The following is a 24,911-nucleotide window of genomic DNA, read 5'->3' as shown; positions in this document are numbered from 1 at the left end:
GCACACTCCACATTGAGCATTTTCACTATGTAACATAAAACTATGCTAATAAATGTTTTAAAAATCACAAAAAACAGTTCTGGAGTCTATGCAATAGGCAGCTTCTCAGATAGAATTGAATTGCATTAGCACAAGTCCCAGTAATTTGTCTAAAGATCTCCAGAAAGCTTGGGAATTGCTGGTGTGGGCGGGTAGCTGAATACTAAGGCTAATATCCTACTGGCCACCTTGCTATACTGTTACATCCTTCTGTGTTCTCTACAGTCTAGTGAAGGTGCTTTAGAATAGAGGCTAGTCCTTTGAAATTACTTTAGTCTATGTATGACTATATTGTCCCAAAGCACATGTGTATAATTTGATAGTATTTGGAATATAGATATCTTTGTATGCTGAGAGCATTTTTCTTACATGATCTTGTGATCCTTTTCAAGAGATTTTCTTTTTTTTTCTGTATTTTAGGGAAGGGTCTACAGGGTGTTCAGGGTCTCACTACTAGATCAGACTCATAGTGATTCTCCTGTTTACAGTCTCCCAAGAGCTGGGATTACAGGTGCATGCCACTGTGCCCGGTCTCAGTCGCCCTCTCACCGCACCCTATGGGTGGGACCAGCATGACATGGGACCGAAATCCTGGCCTCTGTGCCTGCTTGCCGGCACTTTAAGCCACTGAGCTATTTGGCTGGCCCTTCAAGAGACATTCAAATACTTTTCTCATGACTTCATTCTCTCTAGCCTTGTGTGTGTGCTTGACAACATTAAATGTTCTGCCAAGCAATCAACTTGTGAAGAACATAAACCAAAAATAAAAGAAAAAAATATTTATTAAAACATCACTTTGTGTAAGCAGAGCCAAAAGCTTTTAGGCACCAGAAAACTTTAGTGCACTCTAGGGTTCTCACAACTGCTGGTAGAGTTAGAAGTTGTTACAATGTTTGCATGAGACACTGTAGAAGAAAAGAAGAGAAACAAGTTGTGTTCAGGGAAGCACAGTTCAAATACTGTTTACACACAGACATAGAAGAATAGGTGAGAGATTGCCTAATAGAGAGAAAAGCGATGGTTTTCTAGGAAAACTAAATAAGAATAAAATTTACTAAAGTGTGAAAAAGAGCATGATATGCCTCAGGAACAAGGTTTATAAGATCTACACACAGTACAGACAGGGGGAAGGTGAAAGCTAAAGCCGGATAAGTAATGTCTTGAACCAGGTTGGTTCTTGATGTCCCCCATGGAAAAAACAGCAAGAGGATGAAGAATAAAGATAAGTGAGGAAAGCTGATGTCGGGTGGAGCCCTCTCAGATGGGAGGAAGGAAATTGCCGAAGGACTGCAGTTTATTTATACACTCAGGAGGTGGACGCCAACTTCACCCTCTCTGCCTAGCAGCCTGTTTGTAAACTGGAACAGCTTGTTTACATGGCTCAAGGAGCTCTTCGTGTTCTCAGGTCAGCTTTGCCTTAGCCCTGCATTTGCGACTGATGATTAATTTTCAGCTTCCACTGCTCCTTACAAAGCAACACTCAGCTGGGTGGGAAAAGGGATGAGTCTTCCTAAATGGGAATTTGATTGTAGGCCTGGATGTGCTCAGATTGAATCTTTGTACTTTGAAGACAACTCGTAGCTATATGGAGAAGAAAGAAATGAAAGTTAAATAGCCTGCCCTGAGTTACGTGAACATCTATTAAGAAGAGAAGACTTACGAATAATGAGAGATGAGGCAAAATTTCATATGAAGCTCTCATATGAAAAAAATTCCAATTCTTTCAATTTCTTCTTACCATGAGCTCTCAAATATTGCAATGGTTTTCTTAATGCCTTTAGAAAAAGGATTTCTTCACACGCCTTACCATTCCCTGCCCTATGTTCATAACCAAGTGTCATCTTGCATTTTGCATTTCATCCACACTGCCTTGGACAGTCTCACCCACAGCACCATTCACTTTTCTCACAAGAGCATTGCCAGATATATTTCATATATCTGGCAATGCCTACCATCCTAGAGTGCCCACCGTCTCCTTGTTTAGTGACAAGCATTTCCTGATAAGTAACCATCTGGGCAGCACTCATGGTCATCCCCTACTTATAAAAGTCTGCAACATTCTGTTCCAAAGCAGCTCATGTCACCCTTCTTCATACTGTTAATTGTGATTTCAATTTGGCATTTACTGGAATGATGATGTGTCATTTGCTGCATATCACAAGGTGCATGTTGGCAAGATTCTTATCTATCATTGATTACTATTATACGATCAGCATCTAATACAATTCTTAGGTGCTGAAAAAAATCCCACAACATTCTCACGTAAATGGTCTTCACATAGGGTCATAGTCTACCTCCATATCCCCCATTTATTTATCTATCTATCTATCTATCTATCTATCTATCTATCTATCTATCTATCTATCTATTTTGCAGTACTGGGGATTGAACTAAGGATCCTGCGCTTACCAGGCAGGCACTTATTCTACTGAGCTATCTCCCCAGCCCATATCCCTCACTTTAGAAGTTAGGATTGTACATTTCAATTTCCCTCCTATTCTGAAGAAAAACAGCCACCGAGAATAATTTAAGCTCCCACACGTCTATGAAATGCTGCCACTGCTCCCCAATTTTATAGATGGCAAGAGTTTCCTTAAAAAATCATATCATGCAAATGAGTTAATTATTTTTGTTTGGATTGTGGTGACTCTGTAATTGTGGATTAATTGGTTCCATCTGTTCTCTGATCTTCCAATTAACAGGTAATAGCTTTGGAAAGTCGGTTCGTTCCTGACATGTGTACGAATGTATTTAAGGTGGTAATTTTCCTCCCAGTGCTGTGTCGCTATGTCTTTATCTTCCCATATCCTCTGGCAAATGACACCCTCTTGCTCTGCTGGTTGAGACCTTTCTAAGACAAATCTTTTTGAAGAGGATTATAAACTGTTGTCTTCACAACTGGTGTTTTACAATCACTCACTCTTTGCTGCTGTTTTGATATGGACTAATGATAGGGTTTTTTTTTTTTAAGTCTGAAGGTTATGTTTATATTTTTAATTCAAAAGTTCACTGTTTGATGAAGTTTCCTCCAGCTGGGTTTTATATGAAGAGAAGTTCCAGACTACTGACACCTCTATAAGTGAACGGGTCAGTGGAGGGGCGCTTTCAGCATTATCGGAACATAAATATTCAAGTCTGTCACTTCCTAATAGAAAACTAAACTGGAAGCACATATGACCTAATTGTGTATTTTATGGAACACAAGACATGTTAAGCATCTCTCACCCATTAAGAAATATTTTACCTAGCAAAATAAGATAGAAATACATTTAGTCTATATCTATATATTTATCCACTTTCCTGCTACAATGCTTCTCAGATTTGGGATCTATGATGTGCTCTGTTATTTTGTGACATGTAGGCTGTAATGTAGAAATGAGTCAAATAGCCAAAAAACTGTTAGTTGAACAAGTGCTTTCTCTGGAGGCTGTTAACTTCCAAATAGTGTAAGCGTGGCAGCTTGTTGCCAAGGGAACCAACCCTATGATTAGAGTGCTGCAACCTTCAGCACCCCCGTACTACCCCTTTACCTTTGGGAGGCAGACAGGTTCGATGTTGAGCTGGTTACTACTACCAAATGATTTATCCATCCTTGTCTGTGTAATGATGTCTTTGCAAAAAGTCTAAAAATATATATTTGTAGAGAGTTTCCAGATAGATAAAAATATGAAGACAGCATCATACTGAAGGCTGTTGGGTCTTGAGTGTGTCATACCTGGAGAACGTATGGAAGACACACCCTTCCTCCCCCATACATTGCCCGTGAATCTCCTGCACGCTGCTGAGCCTCAGCCGTTTCTCCAATAATAAACCACTAATACAGCAAAGCATTGTGTGTTATTTTCTTACACATAAAACTGTTCCACACCTTCTAAAAATTAAAATAATATGTAATTTAAATATATAAAAAGCATAAGCATTTCTTACGAAAATCTGTCAAACCTTGTATTATACTTTGACAATTTCTGATAGGAATTTCATATACTCATATACTGATACAAAGCATGTTTGTGTAGAATCAGATGATATTGTGCAACTACCTAAAAAATCTTTTATGAAACTATTTGTCTCTCAAAAATCTTTTCACCCATGCAAACATGAAAAGTCTATGAATCAGAAATTGCATGTTGATTGGGCTTTCTGGTCCTATACACTGTACTCTGATAATCCTAAAATTGTGTTCTAAGTAAGCATTGTCTTCAGTTGTTAAGCAGATATATTTTTAATATACCATTTCTGAATAATGGTGGATTCTGATGGTTTATTTGAAGTTATTTGTTATAAGAATTTGTCTACAGTAATTCAGAGAGTGTGATATTGGAAAAAGAACTAATAGAAAAAGAGAGAGAGAGATCAGAAAACATACACACTTGTGGATACTTCACTATAGCAAAAAGGACAGGAGAGCCATCAGAGAAATGAATCTCACTTTAATAATGATGCAGTAGCAATTTTACTTGACGTGAAGAAAAGAAACAGATTCGGCCTCCCAGAATATTTTCAAATGTAAACTAACTGTATTGTAAATAGATACATTAAAATGTCTGTCATCCAAGCAAGAAAATTAAAGCATCCAAAGTAGCAAAGGAAAACTTGCTTTCACCATGAAGAAAGCGAACAGTAGACACAAATACCAAAGTGAAAAAATTGCTGGGATTTTTAGAGAAGCATGTTGAAATGCCTAGTATAAATAAGCTGCCTATGTTCAGAAAAAAAAAGATTTAACATTAAATTGAAGAAGAAACAAATGGAATATGTGAACCAAAGGCTTACATGAAATTAAAAAAAATAAACATATGAAATGAGGAATACATGTGGGAGATCAACTGCCAAATGGTTACCAAGAAAAAAAAAATGAAATCAAATCCCAATAAAAGAAACTATTCAAAATGAAACTCATTAAACACTTTTAATTACCAAAACAAATTATTCAATTTTATAAAACAATATAAAATACTTTGGTTGTTTTAGAGAAGTCTGACAGTTAAAAAAAATCTGGAGTCAAGGTCAAAGAAATTTAGTGTGGGTGCAAAGACAGAAAGTATGACAGAGAAGGGAGTATATAAAATGAGATTATGTGGAATTCACATTATAGCAGGTTTTGGATTCTGACTGTGATAGTACCAAGAGGCCGAGACAGGATGGGGTGAGTTCATCCCTGGAGGGGTGGGAAAAACCGAGGGGTTCAGAGTTACATGATTTGCTTGTGGATTTTTAATGAGTCAGTAATTGACAGAACTAGGCTTCAGACCCAATTCTTTCTGACTTCAAAGCTATACTCTTTTCAAAAGAAAAAAAAAAAAAAACAGTTATCTTATTCCTTGTGAAAATATTAAAAAAAAAAAAAAAGCTAGACAAGTAATTAAACTTGACTATTTCGGGGATCCAAAGTAGAAGTTTCAGATCTGGATTAAAAGAATACATTAGACTCAGAACTTGCAGTGATTCTTTTCCCCAGAGAATTCTGCAAACGAACAGATTTTCTGGGCTTAGGCATGAGCTGGTAACACACAAGCCATATAGGGACACTGTCACAGGTATCCTTCACAGTAATTCTTTTCCCCCAACCACAGCGGTGTTTACATCTATACTGAACTTGCCAGCTAAATGATTCCCACAGTGCCACATCGCATGCATGCCTTCAATGGCTCTGCACTCTTCTATCTGGCATTCAGGGTCCCCCCAAAGTTCTCAGGTGAATTCAATATGCTGTCATGCATTTTCAGACAACTACCCTGAGGCAGAAGTCATCTCTCTCCTCGCCCCTGGACAACAGCGTCTGGCTCCTGAGGATGGGCTATCACATTTTAAACAAAGTCAAGTGCTTCAGTAGCTCAGAAGCATGGCTCACAGAGGAACAGGGATTTACACACGTTGGTGAGGAACTGTAGAATAACTCAAATACAAAGAGACTCAGGAGGCAGAAAATGCTTGAAGAGACCGTCCTAGGAAAATGTTCCGGAATGCCATTTCACTGGTATCCACATCGTGTTCCTGGTTCAGTTTCTTGAATTCTGCCACTTGGAAGGAGATGAGCTCAAGGAGATGTTTGGCACCCTGTTGATTATTGGTAGCTTTCTGGTTACTCCAAGAATGTCACTTTAATAATATCACTTTGTGAAGTAGAATTCTGGGTCTTCTTCAGTACACTTGTTGGTAATCTGAGAAAGCCATGCCTTCTCGGAAGACAATGGCTCATCTAAGTCAAACAGTTCCAGAGGAGGAGGTGGCAACTCCCTGAAGCTGGGAGGGAACACGGCAGGCTGAAGGGCAGACAGTGGTGTCTCAAACTAAGGTTGGATGAGCTGGACTGGTGCGTGTTTCACATTTAGCTGCTCATAAGCCTTGATGACCTTGAAGAGGGAAGTGGTGTCCAGCTCGTAGACAGACAAAACAAAAAAGGTGGTAAAGTCATGTGCATTCTTGTCACCCTCCTGGAGACACATGCTTCGTAACCGTTCTGACAGGGTGATGGTGTCAGGCAGCATCATGTAATAGGACATCTCTGGGTCCTTGGCATCAATCTGGTTCAGGTGGGTGTCGCCTGTTGTGAGTGACCGGAAAACAACATCCCTGATTTTGCTGTTTTCTTCTTTATCTAAATACTGTTCACTGAACATGTGACAGGAGTCAAGCACTGCCAGCTTCCCCCCTTGGTTCTTTGAGTGATAAAAAGCCAGGATAGCTCTGTTAAGTGGAAAGCAGACAGAACCTGTGGACAGAACAGCCACTGCTGGTTTCATGACACTCAATGTGGCACCAAGAAGGTAGACAAAGGTGGGGGCCTGGGCACTGTTTCTACTGCTTTCCTCCTCAAAGACTCCAGGCACAGCCTTTCCTGCAGCTTGACTAATTTTCCTGTTCAATACTCCATTGGAAACCAGAGCTTTCTAAGGATGAAAATACTTGTAACACACATTTCTAACTACAGCATTATTATTAACCATGATGGCATATCTTCTGGTAGGAAGTTAATATTGGTGTCAAATCTGGCTTCTCCATCTTCTCTGAGCATCACAAGGCTGTCTCCACCACTGTCAAGATACTTCTTTAGGACTTCAAACTCATCTGCAGTAAATATTTCCCTTGGTCTGGCTGTAATCAAGTTTCACCCCAATTAGCTTCTCCGATGTGATTACATTTTTTAAACTTTGAATCTTCCAATTACTTCGAAGCCTTTTCTGCATGGATTTGTAGCTATTGTTGATGGTAAATACCTCCTTTTTGTGTGCATTGAAAAGAATTGTGCTCCAAACATCCTTCTCCATGGTTGCCTGAGGTCCCGTGACCACCATCTTCACCTGATGTCTCCCAGCATCCTCACGTAATTCTTGGCATATTGTGAATTTAATTAGCTAATGAGAATTTCCTTGTGTATGTAGTGCAGGCTCTTAAGCCACAGTTTTGGAAATTTTCATTTACCACTCTGCGTTGCGCTACTCAATGATTCACACAATTCATACAACAATTATAAGTAGACTTCTCAAGGGTTTCCTCATAATATATATTACAACTGAATGAAAGAAACCTGACCCTGGATTAAAGAAGCAAATGCAGGAAAAATAAATGAAGATATTCCAGAGTGAGAGCTATAGAAAGTTTTTTGTTTTTGTCTTTTTTTTTTTTAAATAGGGTCATTGATACAATTAAACTAAGGGGTTATTTAATATGACTTTTTTTTAGTATTGTACAGCAAACTTTTTCATCTTAAAACAGATGATACCCTTAAAAATTTACTCATAATTCAAGGATATTGCTATCTTTACATTAAATTTTATATCTGAGTGAGCTGTAAGCTCAGGTACAATTTTACATAGTAAAAGTTTAAATAATTCTATGACTAGCCATTTTTTTCATGAGGCAACATTTTGCAAAATGATATTTCACTATAACAACAGGATATGGGCATTGATACAATTCTGGGGACCTACTTACATTTCCTAGTTTTACTTCACCTTGGGTAAGTACAGTGATTTCTATGCAAATTATACTCCTAAGGGCTGGGCAGATAGCTCAGTAGAATAAGCGTTTGCCTGGCAAGTGCAAGATCCTGAGTTCAATCCCTGGTACCACAAAAAGAAAAAAAAAAATCCTCATCTAGGTAAGTTTATGTACCCTACAGCACAGTCAATGTGCAGAACATCTATAAATCCATCCATCACTATACTGAGCTCCCTTATGATCCCTAAATCCTGACAGCCACTAATCTGCTTTCCATCTCTATAATTCCATCCTTTCAAGACCATCATGAGGATGTAATCATCCAGCAAGAAACCTGTGTGATTGGCTTTTTGTCACTCAACATAATTTTCTGGAAATTCATACAAGTGGGAAAGTATAAACGATAGTTGATTTATTTATTTTTTTAATATTGAGAGCTGTTCCACAGGGATATACTTTGTTTCTATTTACATCCACTGAAAATTCCCAGGCTTGTATCCAGTTCAGGGCTATTATGAATAAGTGAGTAATGAACGTTCATGCGCAGACTGTTGCATATACGCACACATTTCACTCTAATGTGGAGTGCTGGTTTGGCATTTGATAATGGAGCTACTTTAAGGCAGCGAGAGAAAGCTGTTCAACGATGTTGACACAGAAGCTGAAAACTTCCTGGTCCGGCGGTCTGAGCTGCATACTTGTAGAATAAGGATGGTTCCAAGAGGAGGCAACTCCAGGTCAAAATCTCTAGGACATACGTGAGCCTGGCAAGGTTGTAGGAGGCAAGGGAAAGAGCTGTGGTTTGAGGTGTCGTACTACAGGAGAAGAAGAGAGCAAAGAGGACAGCAGAACTAGGTATGTCTCCTACCTGCCTCGCCAGTCCAAAGGTGTTAGGCTGCTGTTCAGTTTGTCCTTTGCATCTGGGTGATAGGCGCTTTTAGGCAGAGAAGATAAACGATACAGCTCACAAAGGTATTTTTGGTGACTTTTAAAGAGAAAAAATAGAAACTCCAGTGGTGTAATCGGTTAGTGTGCGGTACTTATATAAAGAGAAAAAAATATAAACTGCTTTGTGTTACATGAGGTTACGGCAGGTGGGACTCAAGAGTCTCCAGTGATGGTAGACATAGTTAGATGACAACTGCAGGAGTGGTGTCAAATCTCAGCCAATTTGTCAGTTCCTTGGTATAAGTCTGGGTAATGTGGCATTCCCTAATGTAATTTAGCTCAAATGAGACAAGATTGGGCCTTTAAGTTGAATATATTTGTCTTCAAATTGGCATCAACATTCACAACTACCTCAGACAACTGAATCTTTTTTAAACTTCAATTTCCTTATTTGTAACTAACAAACCTTATAGAATTGCTAAATATTAAATAAAACAATATGAGTAAATGTTTTATTTAAAGGAAAAATCAGTAGAGACCTAGGAAGATTCTTTGGGCATTTCTCTCTCTAAGTACGATTATGAAATTATTTATTTTCCATAGATTTAAAGTATAATGATAGGAACCGAAACACTGACATTTAGAAGACAGAAGTTGATCTCAAATTTATATCAGAAAACCAGTAATCAAATAAATACACAAAAATGTAAATTCTTTGGTGATTCAAATTCTTTGCATTTGGGGGCAAATGTAGAGACCAACTGTTAATTGCACATCTGTGATTACTATGACCAAAATTAATTTATACTTAACCAGGTTTGATTATTGATGTTTATAAAGAAGCAGCATATGTGAAGAGGTTCTTTGTTGGAAAACATCCCTATGGTTTTGGCAGCCTTGGAATTAAGAATGAATTTAAGCATAAACAAAAACAATCTCTCGTCCCAATTCATGTATGAAAAAAAAAAACCTAGAAAAAAACGAGTAATGGCTTTAACATTAGCTTGAATAGAGACAGGGCTCACAATGTCCCCATGTTCTTCTTGCACTTTGTGTATCTTCACAGACAGTGGGATGTACTAAAATTGGGGAAGCTATTCCAAGAGACTTAGAATGAAAAAGGTTTTAATTTTTTTTTTTTCTGAAGGTTTTTCCACATCTGTTTGCAAGTAACCCTGTCTGCCTAACATGTTCAACAGCAGGTCAACGTTTTAAAAGGGGAGAAAACCAATTTTGATTTCCTGATCATGTTAATTTTATGTTGTGATCGTTTGCTTGATTAGTTTAAATTAACAATTTGATTGAAACTGAGCGCTCACAGGCAAGGATATATTGAGGTCATTATTGTAACAGTATTTGGAAAGCACAAAACAGTCACTTAGGACCATGGGAGGAGGATTGAACGTCTGCCAAAGTAACTGATTTACTCAGGGTACAGGGCAAGCTGGTTGTTTTCATTCCTGGTTTGTTTTTTCTCACCAGGGTGTTTTGCTCAGTACCTAATTTCTCCTGAGTGTAAAATCTCAAAGCTGAGAAGTCAACGAGTAGCCACGAACTTCCCAATGCTACGCACCATCAGAAGCCGAGCAAAGTGACCTGAAAACAAAAGTCTTTCTAAAGACATAAATGCCACTAATCGCTATAAATAGCATCAGAATTAAAAATTTCACATCATCAGACCTACAAATGTAAGCGATCCGCTGGAAAAAGGACTTAGAACTCACATACATTCCTCAATTGATTCTTTGAAATTGCTGTTCAGTTAAGAATCTTTCGTGCTCTTCATACTTCTCATATTTTGCAAAGGAAAGTAAAAAAGAATTAGCCCTTAAATGTTATAATTTACTTATGTAGTGGACATTTATTTGTTTTCTTTTGAATGACTTTCTTCTAAATGTCAATGAATGGCTCGGGGAAATGACTTTGGTAAACATAAATCGGGTCGCGTACGTTGTCGTTGTACTTAGCATTTGTTCAAATTAGATAAGGTTCATTTGACGAAGACCTTGCTTGTTCTTTTGATCTATAAACTGTCTAACTAGAAGAAAAGCTCCATTAATATTTTATGAAGCTTTTAATACCAGTAACATTTTGTCTTTTTAAAAGTTGCTCTTTCGGACATTTCCACTCATGCTGTCATTCACAGCATACCATTCATTTCCTCCCTCTGGCTTTCATTCCTTCCTCCTTTTCTAATTGGACAGCCTGGGTCACAAATTAATTTTGAAGCCGTCTCATCAAAGAATCATTTCCAAGAATAGTAATGAGAGAAAAATTAAAGGTATATTATAGCCAACCATAATTAAAATGTATAACACTTAATTAGGCTAATCCAATCATAGAAAAAAATAATATGAGGCTAATATTTTTCACATCAGGGAAAATAATTTTGAAACAATAGTGTGAAATTATACAGAGAAAATATAATTGCATTTGATTGTATTATGAATAGCACACAATTACAGGAGTGTTGGGTTTTTAACAATTAACAACTAGGGATACATAATGTTCAAGCAGTAAGATCCTTAAGAATGACTTGAACAACTTACTCTTCCCATGAGAATACAAGCACATAATCACGTCTGTTTTTTAAACTATATTTGCAGAGTCATTGTTCATGAAAATTCATACTGTACAACACAAAATGATTGGAGATAGATGGTACAATTACATATAATCTTATGTTTAACTCAGGAAGAGTAGGCCAACATCTTAGTTGTGATAATGTTTTTGGTAACATATTGCTGTTGAACTTGCCTCAGCCTCATGGAAGCCACTGATTCACTTTGTGTTTTTAGTAATGCCAGAGTCATGCTTTATCTGCAATTACTTCTCCTTTAATGGCAGTAGAAGATGGCTTAGGCACTTTGGAGATAATTCTTGTACAAACAAAATCATTATATAAAGACTCATAAATTTTACCATCAACTGCAAAATGATACACTGTTAACAGTGTTTAAATTATATTTTACACTGAGCCCACTGAAAATACTTACATGAAATATTTGAATCCAGGCAATTGCTCTTTATTCTTTCTCTGAAGTAGTTTGACACTTGAGATTTTAAGAATTGTCTAAAAAGTACTGATTATCCACACTTGAATATTAATGAAGGCAAATGGTAACTTGGAAATAGAAAGAGAAGCTACTACACGGAATGTTTTCTACGTAAGTGTTGTTTTTGTCCAGAAGTTTGAGTTTGATGAAGTTTTCAAAGACCAACTGCTCTTGTATTTTTCAGTTGCACTTTAAATACAAATGCTTATGTTTAAAAATTCTATAAAGGGCTGGCCAGATAACTCAGTGGACTAAAGCACTACATAGGCAAGCATAGGGACCGAGATGCAATCCCCAGCATGCTGTGCTGGCCCTACCCAGGGGCACACTGAAATGGTGACTGAGGGTGGGCATGGTGGTGGGCACTTATAATCCCAGTGCTTGGGAGGCTGAAAACAAAAGAATCACTATGAATCTGATCTGTTTAGTGAGACCTGTAAACCCTTCCCTAAAATACAAAAAAAAAAAAAAAAGAGGAAACTGGAGATAAACTTTCAGACCTTGAAGACAGCATTGCAACTAGTGAACACAAAAGGAACGATCTCTTAAAAACAAGAAACTAGGAAAAAATAATGCTGGGTTCCCAGATGAAGCAAAGAGAAACAATATAAGACTAATGAGCGTCAACTAAACAGCAACATAAATGACATATAAAGACTATTTTCAGAAGTAGTACAGGAAAATGTCCCAAGTATGGGAAAAGAATATCATCAAAGTAAATTTACACATAGACACATAATAATCAAGATCCTACAAGTTCAGCAAAAGGACAGAATATTAAAAGCTGTTATAGAAAATAACTAGATAACCGATAATGGAAAGCCCATCTGAATCATGACATATTTCTCAACACAAACCATCAAATCTAGAAGAGCTTGGGGCAAAGTACTTCAAGTCCTGAAAGAAAACAACTTCCAACCCAGATTGATGTACCCTGAAAAACCTGTCTATCAAACTGAATGGAAAGATAAGATACTGGCCTGACAAATAACAAATGAAGAAATTCATGACCAGCAAACCAACCCTACATAAAGTACTGACAGATACTCTAGAAAGAGACAAAAATGATTACAAGTTCAAAAACAAGAGAAAGGAATCATGAAGTGGTGCAAGCAATTAACCAGAGGGGCAAAGTAGGGATCCTACAGTAGGAAAATAGCATCACAAAGATAAGCCAATACATATCAGTTATAACAGTAACATATATCATCAATTCACCAATTACAAGAAGCAGACTGGCAGAGTAAACCAAGAAACAAGATCCAGCAACATTTAGTATAAAATAAATACATTTAATTGACAAGGAAATTGATAAAGGTCAGTCAAATAGCTTAACGGATTAAAATACCTGCAAGGCAGATGCAGGGACTGGGATTCCATACCCAGGGTGCCATGCTGGCCCTGCCCTTAGGATGCATTCAGAAGGTGATTGAGACTGGGCGTGGTGGCACAAGCCTGTAATCCCAGCACTTGGGAGGCTGAAAACAGAGGATTGTTATGAGTCCAATCTTTGTAGTGAGGCCCTGTACTAAACACATAAAAATTTAAAAAAAGAAATTAATACACTGAAAATCAAAGGATGGAAAACAATACTCCATGCAACAAAAACTCAGTAGAAAGAAGATATAGCTTTCCTGGTTTCTGACAATGTAAGCTTCAAAGCAAGAATGATTAAAAGAGATAAAAAAAAAAAAAGATCTCTACATACTTGTTAGGGGAAAACTGCAACAGGAGAAGATAACACTCATAAATATATAATGCACCCAATATAGGAGCATCCAGTTACATGAGGCAAATCTTAACAGACGTGAGCAGTCAAATGAGCAATGATAACACAATTGTAATGTGGATTTAATACCCCATTGTAACAATGAGATAGATCATTTAGGCAGAAACTCAGCAAAGAGATAACAGAACTAGATGGAACTTTTGAATAAAAGGACTTGGAAGACTTTTGCACAGTGTTTCACACAGCAATATCAGAATAAACATTCCTTTCAGTGGCACATGGGATGTTCTTCAAAACAGACCGTGTACTAGCACATAGAGCAAGCTTATGTGACAGCGAAGAAACGGAAATGATCCCATGAATTTAACCGAGCATAGTACAATGAAACCGGAAATTATTGAGAAAAGAATTCACAAAAACGCCATAAAAACATGGAAATTAGGTAACACAATCCTGGACATTTAATGAATCACAAATTAAATGAAAGAAGAAAATAAACAGTATTTACACTCAAACAATAATGCAGACAAAACTCACTGAAACCAGTGAGATGCAATGAAAACTGTAGTAAGAGGGAAATTTATACTGAAAAATTCTCTTATCGGGAAAACACAATAAGCTCAAATAAACAATTTTATGCTGTACCTCAAGTTGCTAGAAAAAGAAGAGCCTTTCAAACACAAAGCTCAAAAATGACAGGAAATTATAAACAACAGAGCAGAAATAAATACAATGGAAATGAAGAAAACAGAGAATTAATTAATTGAAGAATTGGTTCTTTAAACAAATAAATTGATGAAACTCTACCCAGCCTTACCATAAAAGGAAAAAAAAATATCAAATTGATGCAATAAGGAATGAAAAGCGTGAACTCACCACACACTGTATAGAAATTCAGAAGATCATTAATACCTATTTTCAAATTCACAAGATGGAAAACACAGAAGAAATGGATAGATTCCTAGATGTATGTTACATTCTGAAGATGACTCAAGAAGATACAAAAATTCTGAATAACCCAATAGCAATCAATGAAATTGAAAATGTAATCAGAACTCTAACAACAAAGAAAAGCCCACATTCTGATGGATTCTCAATTGATTTCTGTAAGAAATTGAGAGAAGATTTAATGCCAATTCTTCTCAGTCTCCACAATGAAATTAAATGGAAGCAATTCTGCCAAACTCATTCCTGGAAGCAAGTTTTACTCTGATACCAAAACCAGCAAAAGTCTCAACTGAAAAAGAGAACTACAGGTAAATCTCCTTAAGGAACATGGACACAAAAATCCTCTATAAAATGCAAGCAAATAGAATGCAGCAAATCATCCAGAACTTTATACAACATAGTAAAGTGGGAATCATCCAAGGGATGAAGGCATGATTCAGTATAAGCAAATCGATGAATGTAATATACCACTTTAGCAGAGTTGAAGACAAAAATCACAATCTCATCTCAATAGATGGAGAAAAAATCTTTTGACAAAGTCCAATGTTCATTCGTGATTTAAAAACAAAAAACATGAACCTACACAAAGTTGGAAAGAATGGTCTTTACCTCAACCTGATAAAAGTCATCTATGACAAAGCAACAGCTAACATCATATTAAATAAATAAAAACTGAAGGACTTTAAAATCTGTAATAAGACAAGAATGTCCACTGCCATCTCTCCTATTCAATATAGATTTGGAAACAATAGCCATAGCAATCAGAAAAGAGAGAGAAATAAAATTAATAATGATCAGACAGGAAGAAGTGAAATAATTGTTATTTGGAAATGATGTGATATGCTACATAGCAAACCCCAAAACTTCCATCAAGATACTTCTATATTTAATAGCAAATTCAGTAGTACAGTGGAATACAAAGTCACGTTCAAAAATCAATAGTATTTCTGTACACAAACTATGAGTACACCAAGAGATAAATTATGAAAACCATAGTTTTCACAGTAACACCTCCAAAGTGAAATACTTAGAAATCAATCTCACAAAGGAAGTAAAAGATTTATACAGTGAATACACTATTCTGAAAAAAGTGATTGACAAAGATTTCAGAAAATGGAAAGGTAAGCTGGATGTGATGGTGCATGCCTATAATCCTAGTACTTCGGAGGCTGAGGAAAGGGATTGTTTTGAGTTTGAGATCAGCCTGTGTTAGAAAGTGAGCTCAAGGCTAGCCTGAACTGCATCATGACACCCTGCCTCAAAAAAGACAAGAAGGAAGGAAGGAAGGAAGGAAGGAAGGAAGGAAGGAAGGAAGGAAGGAAGGAAGGGAAAGAAAGAAAGAAAAAGAAAGAAAGAAAGAAAGAAAGAAAGAAAGAAAGAAAGAAAGAAAGAAAGAAAGAAGAAAGAAAGAAAGAAAGAAAAAGAGAGAGAAAGAAAGAAAATGGAAAAAAAAATCCTTGCTCCTGAGTAAGAAGAACCAACATTTTGACAATGGCAATGCTCCCAAAATTGTTATACAGATTCAATATAATTCCAATTAAAATATCATTAATATATGTAAGAGATCTAGAGAAAGTATTTCTTGAACTCATCTGGAACCAGAAGAGACCTAGAACAGAAAAAGCAGTCCTGGGGAATAAAGAAAAAGCAGGAAACACCTCAATCTCTGACCTGAAATTATACTGGAAAGCTACTGTGATAAAATCTACAAGGCACTGGAAAAAAAACAGAGCAGAGAATCAATAGAACAGATTAGAAGATAGAGACACAACTACAAACATGACTACTCATGCTTTGTTTAAAAAAGGGACCAAATATGTTCACTGGAAGAAAGACAGCCTCTTTAGTAAATGGTGCTGTTAAACCTGGTTTTCCACATGCCAATGGCTTAAAATAGATCCAGGTCTATCACCATGCACAAAACTACAGTCAAAATGGATGAAATACTTTTTTTAATATATTTTCGGGAAAGGTCTATAGGGTGCTCAGAATCTCACTACTATGGATTCATAGTGATCCCCCTGCTTGCAGCCTCCTAAGAGCTGGGATTACAGGCACCTGCCACCACACCCAGTCTCAATGGCCATCTCAGCTCATCCCTGGGGGTGCAGCCAGCAGGGCAGGCCTGGGGATGGAACCTGTGACCCCTGACCTCTGCTTGCAGGCTCTTTAATCCCCTGAGCTATTTGGCCAGCCCTTGGATAAAAGATTTAAATGTTTTAAAAAAGCACTAAAATGTCCACAAGGAGAAATTAGGCAGAAATCTTAAAGACATAAGAATTAACAACTGGGATCTCATCTTTTGGGAAAGTATTGACATATCAAAAGAAATCACCAACACAGTAAAAAAACGAAACAAAACAAAACAAAAACAAAAAAACCCACAAATTGGAAAAAAAAATCCAACTGTCCCTCAAATGAAGAACTTCTACATAGAACATATAAATAATTTTAAAAACTCAGGCCCCCAAAAGTCAGACTCAATCCAAAAATGGGCATCTGCAATGAATATGCACTTCTCAGATACACAAATGGCATAGAAATATATTAAAAATGCTCAAAATCATCAGCCATTTAATAAATATAAATTAAAACAACTCTGCGATTCCATCACATCCCAGAAAGAATGTATATCATCAAGAAGTCAACCAACAACAAATGTTTGAGGGGTTGTGGGGACAAATGATCCCTTCTGCAGTGCTGGTAGGATGTACACTGATTTAATCACCTTGGAAATCAATGTGGATATTCCTCAAAAAGCTAGGATTAGAGGTTTTATTCAATCCAGCTATTCCCCTCCTGGAAATTTTTCTAAAGAACTGAAAACATCATAGCAGAGTGATATATGTGCACCCATGTTTATAGCAGTACAATTTGTCATAGGTAAATCTTGGGAAAAACCCAAATGCTCATCTATTGAGAAATGGACAAAAAAAGATGTATTTTTACACAAAGGGGTATTATTCATCTATATAAAAGATAAACTTGAGTCTTTTATAGATAAATAGATTGAACTCATCGTGGTAAGTGAAATAAATCAGATCCACACGTACAAACATCATTTTGTCTCGCTAGTGTAAGAATGTGAACAGCAAGCTAAAAGATACAACAGATATTGTGAAAAAGTAAAGAATCTATTAAAAGGGAAGGAAAAATTGGAATAAGGAAAGAAGGAAGGGGAAAAATATATTGCACACGAACACACACACACATTCACACACATACAGAATAGCTTGCATAATTGTACTGCTGATTTCTGGGCGTCTACTGAAAGGAGAAACTAGTGCTTATTGTTTTTCTTCTTCCTTTTAATTACTTAAAATGTTTTCCCCATTTTTGCATCCTTATATGTGGCAATCTAAACAAAAAATTCAAAGATAACATTATGCAATACAGCAACCATTGTTCAATTCCTATTATGTTTAGTGAAATTCTGTATTGATTCTAATTATGTCTTTAGTATTTTGAATTCTCTTTTTAAAAAGTTGTAATTTTGTACATTTATGAGATGCAATGTTTTAATATGTATTTATATCATAAAATTGTAATTCGAATTAACATCACAATGTTATTATTTTAATATTTTATTTATTTGGTACAGGGGCCTACCACACAGCTCTGACTCATAGTGATCCTCCTTCCTCCTTTCTCATCCTTCCCATCCCTGGAATTATAGGTGTGCACCACCATGCCTGGTTTTGATGGCCGGCAGAGCATATAGTACCAGGGATCAAACCCAGATCCTTGAGCTTGCCAGACAGGCACTTGGACCACTGAGCTATTTACCCAGCCTGCACAATGTTATTTTTATCAATTCAGTTATGGAAGCAATCTGTTGGTACATCATAAAGAAAACATGACATATATGCACACAGGACTGCTTTTCAGCCTTACATAGAGCAAATTTCATCAGTCTAGACAATAGCAATGAATGTGCAAAGGACTTAAGCTCCTTGAACTAAGCCTAGACATGAAGATCTCGTATATGAAAGCAGAAAACAAAACTGTGGTTGTTAAACTAGGAAAGGTGGAAAGGAGATGTCAGTAAAAACAACGTTTAAGTAGGAGGAATAAGTTTAGCAATGCCTAGCACCAAACAATTATCATAAAAATAATAATATAATTCCTTATACAAAGGGGAGCTGTTTAAGGGCTATGTGTGCTCAGAGGTATAAATCTATACATGAGATAGCAGCAAAAAGTTATAATAGTGCCTCACGATTAAAAAGAAAATAAACACAGAGGGCTAGGAATTTAAAAGAAATAGGCCTATTTGTTTGTATATTTCAAAATTGTTTATAAATTTAAAATATCAAAAGTGTTTTCTTCAATTTCCCTTAGTTAAATTCAGGAAGTTACGTCAGAGCAATATATTCTGTAGTCAATGTTGAGCTCAAATTTGTGCTCACTTCATTTACTAGAAAAACCCAGAGCAATTTACTTATGTTTTGAGACAACTTTTTTTTATCATTTTCCTTTTTCTAAAATTTTTTATGTATTTGGTACAGGGTCTCACTATGCAGCTCTGACTCCTAGTGATCCTCCTGTTTTCAGCCTCCCAAGTGCTGGGATTACAGGCATGTGCCAACACACTCGGACTAAGTGGCAGGCTCATCATGCCTTGGGGGCTGGCAAGGGGGTGTTGGTGGCACAGCATGTAGTACTAGGGATGGAACCCTAGTCTCCGTGATTGCCTAAGCAGGTGCTTAGTCCACTAAGCTATCTTGCCAGCCCTTGAGGCAATTTCTTTTAAAAAAGAAGCACCTATCTCTCTACCTATCAATCATCTGTCTCCTTTGTAGGTCAAGTGTAGGAACTGTAAGATGAAAAAGTTACTACATATATCCAAGAAGCCCAAGAGTGTGAAAGGGCTGCACTTGTGCATTTGTTGTTGCATTCAGAACAAGGAGAATCAGGATTGAACTCTGATTTCATTATGAACTAAATGATCTTGGCCTTAAACTTTCCTCGATTTCAGTTTTTCTGAAAGCGTATCACAAAACTTTTTTTTTTTTTTTTTTTTTTTTCTGGAACTAGGGATTGAACTCAGGCCCTTGCGCTTGCCAGGGAAGCACTTATTCCACTGAGCCATCTCCCTAGCCCTCAGAACATTTTTAGTAATGAGCACAATAAGACAAAAAATAGCCACAGTGGGAGTAAGTATTCATTAAACTTAGGAATGATGATTATTTTAAAGTAACTTTACCTTTGAGTTTCCTGACATCTATCTCTATTTTGTCTTATTCTAAATTAAAAATTCTCACTGACTAGAGAAAGAAACCGACAGAAAACATCTTCCTAAGTCATCAGCGGTGAATCCTTAATATCTCCCAGTCTTGCAAGCCTCCTAGGATCTGCACGGCAATGTATGCTAGGGTAGCAGTTGACATATGCCCATATTCTGGGCACTAAGATATGAAGTACAATGACAAAGTGAGATTTACATGAAGCGACAAGATCCAGCCCACATTCTTCCCTTGTCTATTCATCCTTTCTTTACAAAAGAAAGTGAGTTCAGAAAAGTGATCTCTGTTTGGCATGTCTGTGAACCCTTTAGAACAAAGATCTCCAGATCTGGTCTCCAGAATTTACAAAGTCTATCCCTTGTTCCTTACCAAAAAATGCCCTTCTTTGCCACAGCATCAGGCAAGGGCTAGACTTGGCTGAGATTCTTCAAATGTTCTGCTTCAAAAATAAATGAAAATTCCATTTTCTGTCAATTTTGATAAAACACTTACATTCAAAATCAATCTGTGTCTTCTCCAAGGTGTAACAGATGTTTGGAAAATTAACAAGTCATTTAAAGAGAGAAAGCAAGCGCAGTACATGAATATTCTTTCCTTTCTAATCTTAGAATATGGATAATTGGTAATTTTCATTGTAAGGTTCATGTGCATTTCATCACTAATTTCAGTTAATGTTTATTAATACCAACAAAATCAACATCACAATTATATTTTAGAAAAATGTTTACAGATATAGATGATGACAATGAAATAATCTTGTAGATGTGATGTAAAACTTCTTGATGTTTCATTAAGAAACTACTCTGACTACTGAATAGTTTTGGGGAACTGTGAGAAGTCGTAGAGATCTCGCTACGGAAACTTACAGTGCATATCAATCATTCTTCAAATAGTACATGTCTTAGAATCTCCTATAACCCGAATTCCTAGGTCATTTACAGTTTCCAATTCAACAGATCTCTAGTGAACTACAGGATTTGCTTTAGTAGTGCATTCCCAGGTAAAGATAATCCTGCTGCTGATGCCAGCTAAAGTTTGAAATACCTTAGTCTCTCTTGTAAACTTATCAAGGCAGTTTGAGCAAGGAGAAAGAAGGAATTGGTTTAGTTTGTGTTGCTGTAACAAAATTCTTTAAACTGGGTAATTTATAAAGGACCAAGACAATTTTCTTACAATTCTGGAGGTCAGGAACTCCAAAATGAAGGTACATCAGACACTGTGTAGTGAGGAATCCTCCTTGTTCCCATACTGACACCTTCTTGATTAATCTTGGTAAAGCAGAAGGGATTAGGAAGGCAGCAGGGTGTGTTCTCATGTGGCACAAGAGATGGCAGGGCCAGACAGATAGCTGAAGACCCTTCTATAGGAACATCACTCTTCTCCATTGGCACAATTATTTTGGCCTAATCACTTCCCAAATTTCTCACCCCTTTAATACTCTGCAGTTTAATTTCTAACATGAATTTTGAAAGGACAGATAAAGACAGAGTTCACAGAGAGATTAAATTAGAAAATTCCAATATTTCTCAAGTATTTTCCAGGGGAATGCATTCATTGTACCAAAAGGATATCATTTCAGTGATAAATTGCCTACTGATATTCAGCCCCACCTACAAGTAGACAATAGGAAAAAGTATGGTGACCTTTAAAGCAAACTTTCTATAGTTTAGAACAAATAAATTGTTATTGTGGGAATTGTTGTGGATTAAATTGTGACCTGTCCAAAATTCATAAGTCCTAAATGCCAAAACTCACAAAATGATTGCACTGGAGATAAGGTCTTTGGTCATTCCAGAGAAGCCTGAAATCTGAATTTTGTGTAAAATCTGATTTCAAAACATTGCTAACTGGATAAAATTTGTTCAAAACCTAAAAGTGATTACATTAGAGCTAAGGCCTTAGGTCATTCCTAAAAAGCCTGAATTCTGAATTTTATGTAAAATCTGATCTCAAAATATTGCTAACTAAATAATATTTGTTCAAAACCTGGCAAGACAGAATTGTAAGTAAAACAAAACAGCGCCATTTACATTGTATCTGTTAACTCCTAAGACACAACGAATGTTGAACAAATGTTAATAGGCATCAGTCTTTCCCAGAAGAGTAAAATTGGGTGGCCGAGTTGGGAATACAATCATATATGTATAGAGTTACCTGGGTAGTTTGGGAATAAATATTTGAACAGAGTCTGAGAAGGTGTTGCAGAGTGGAGCTACAGACCCCAACACACCCTGCCAAAAAACTTGTTGGCTTTTGCAAGAGAATTTTCAGGAAATTGTCAGTAAAAGGTATGGGTAGATTTATTTGGAAAAGTACAAAAAAAGAGAATAAGGCAAAGGACTCTGGCATGAACACCCAGAGAGAAAATCGCACTAAAAGGAACAGGTTCAGTCCAGCCTACTCACAAAAGGAAAAGACAAGGCCAACCTTTATGGATTAGCTTAAGCGGGCCAGGGTTGTGCTTTTGTAGTTTCAAAGAAATCCATATGGCTTGAAGGACAATTCATTTCCCATGAGGTGACTGTAGTCATTTGAAAGGGAGGCTGCCTCTGCTGCTGCCCTGCAGTAATTTCTCTTGGTGGGAGACGAAATAGTCTCCGAAGGTGTTTCTCTTCAGAATTCGATGTGATTATAATTTTAGAGGCTTCTAGGTATCACTTGAGGGGATGTACAAAGAGAGATGCCAACTTCTATCCTGCTTTTGGTTACCCAGTGGGCCTCTGCATGTCTCCTTTCTATGTTCCTGTTGCAATTGTGTACATCAGTTAGTTTATTCCTCAGTCTTCAGGGAACTGACAATGTGATGAAAAGATAACCAGGGTCATGAGTTTCTGGTCATGAGCAAGAGCAGGGATACAGAGTACAGATGTGGATAATGTTGGTCATTCTTTGGGACTGTCATTTCTTTTTGACCTATCTTTATTTCTTCTGTCTTATTGGAGAATAGTTTTATTTGGATCTGGTGCTAACTGATCCTCTTTAGAAAGTTGAAATTAGAAAATATGATAAGTCATTTTCACCCTGTATCTGACTAATGGAAAAGTATTTAAACATTTTTTTATTTGAAAGACAGAGAGGTCTTGTTGTCCACAGGGGAGCCTCTTTGTGGTGGCTCATTCTGATAATGAGAAAGTTCCTTCTAAATACAGTTTGGATAGAAAAGGTGGATGGCAAAACTGTTAAAGAGAACAAGAGAATCCCCAGACAAGTTCAGATGGTGTTTGAAACTGGCTTGTCTATGGCAAAACAAAGGACGTAAGGTTATCAATTATTAAAGTAATTTAACTTCTGAATGTCTGCTACCCATCACTACACTGCATTGGAAAAGCTTTTCTTGTTGGCTTGAGTTTAGTGTAACCTTAGCAAAGTTCTCTTTCTTGTTATCCTGAACTCTGATCGGAATGTGATTTGAAACTTTTACTTATTTATTATTCTTTTACTTTTTATTATTGCAGTGGATTTAACTCAGAACTTTGTGCTTGCCAGGCAGATGTTTATGCCACTGAGCTATGTCTCTGGGCTGATTTTATTTATTTTATTTTATTTGTCTTTTTTGTGGTAGCCCATCCTGACTGCAAACTCACAGTGATCCTCCTGCCTCAGCCTCCCTGCACTGGTATTACAGGCACACGCCACCACGCTTGCTTAATAAAAGATTTTATCAAACATTACAGTATGAAAAATATGCATAATATCCTATGGTATTTTTTATTCTGCTTCATTTTTAAAAGTACTGGTGGTCACAGTTACCAAATTAATTTTATAATACTCTGGGTGTGTTATGACCAATACTTTAAATCTTAGGCATCGGAAAACCACTTTAGAAACAAGATATTGAAAAGACATAACACATGCACAGGTTCAAAGTTCCATTTCCTTTGTGCATACCCATAGAGGTCACCTTCAAAATGATGAACTAAACATTAGATTCATGGAGTAATGTACTCAATGAATGTGTGTTTAAACCATGCAGCATTCCAGGCATTGTTCTATACAATGGTAGAAATAAAATCACTTTTTTTTTTTTTTGCGGAACAGCACCAGGTTTATTGCACTGACTCCAGAAGAAGAAGGTGTTGGGCCTTTTGGTGGTGAAGTGGGGCTTGTGCTGGGGATGCAGAACCCGGTAGGGCAGCAGGATCTTGATCTTGGAGTCGTGGAACTGCTTGACAGAGGGCTGGCGGCACTTGCTGGCTGCGATCTCCCCCACCTTCATGATCTGGATGGAGTGGGCATAGGCTCGGTGCCCAGCACCCATGTCCTGGTAGCACCAGGTGACAGCACCTGCTGTGGTCAGGTCCGAGTACTCCCAGTACATGCTATGGGTGCCACTGCAGGAGTCATAGCACCAGATGCCGAAGTCCTTCCCCCATAGTGGAGACTTCTCAAACATCTGCCCACAGTAGACAATCTCCCCTGATTTCTTTATTTTCTTCAGCTGGGACATGAAGTACTGGAAATGGGACTTGGCGATGACATGGTTGGGTGTGAAGATCCGCATGCTGGAGAGGTGACGTGTGACACTTTGGGGCGGGTAGGCAGCGCCCCACACCTTGTATTCCCGGAGTGGGCCCGAGGCCTGCATGGCGCTCCCTTCTTGCTTGCTGTCACCCACAAAAATCTAAAATAGCACATTAATAAGTCCCAGTCACTTTGGACTCAAGTCTAGTAAGAAAGTTAAGATGTAACCCTACAGTACAATGGCAGGGCACATATATATTCTGAAGGCAAATTGAGCCCTGGCAACAGTAGGGAATGGCCAGAAGAGGCATTTGATCATGACTGGGCAGCAAACACAGGCTCTCCATGAAGGTGACTTTTGAGAAAAGACCTGCATACATTGATAAAAGGAGGCATCCAAAGATCTGTCTAGCAAAAATTGTCTCAACCCAAAGTCATTGAAGTAAGACTGAGTTTGATGTGTTTGATGAACACAAAGAAGCCCAAGGATCTAAGAGGACAAGAGATATAATTGGACACAACACAGGATTCAGGGGTGCAATGCTTTATGACACAGTAGATTTATTTAATTACATATTAAATAAGTATATTTAATACAGTATA

At 37.3% G+C, this 24,911-nt stretch overlaps 2 pseudogenes; both read right to left on the bottom strand.

Moving 5' to 3' along the window:
* Positions 1–5,952: 5,952 nt before the first annotated feature.
* On the bottom strand, positions 5,953–7,307 carry LOC101565047 (annotated as a pseudogene).
* Positions 7,308–10,405: 3,098 nt separating this feature from the next.
* Positions 10,406–24,432, bottom strand: LOC101564666 (annotated as a pseudogene).
* Positions 24,433–24,911: the final 479 nt, after the last annotated feature.

Source organism: Octodon degus, unplaced genomic scaffold (assembly GCF_000260255.1).
Source record: "Octodon degus isolate 3935 unplaced genomic scaffold, OctDeg1.0 scaffold00018, whole genome shotgun sequence".
In the NCBI taxonomy this organism is placed as follows: domain Eukaryota; kingdom Metazoa; phylum Chordata; class Mammalia; order Rodentia; family Octodontidae; genus Octodon; species Octodon degus.
Note: the sequence above shows the minus strand (reverse complement) of the source record. Positions and strands in the feature narration are given on the sequence as shown.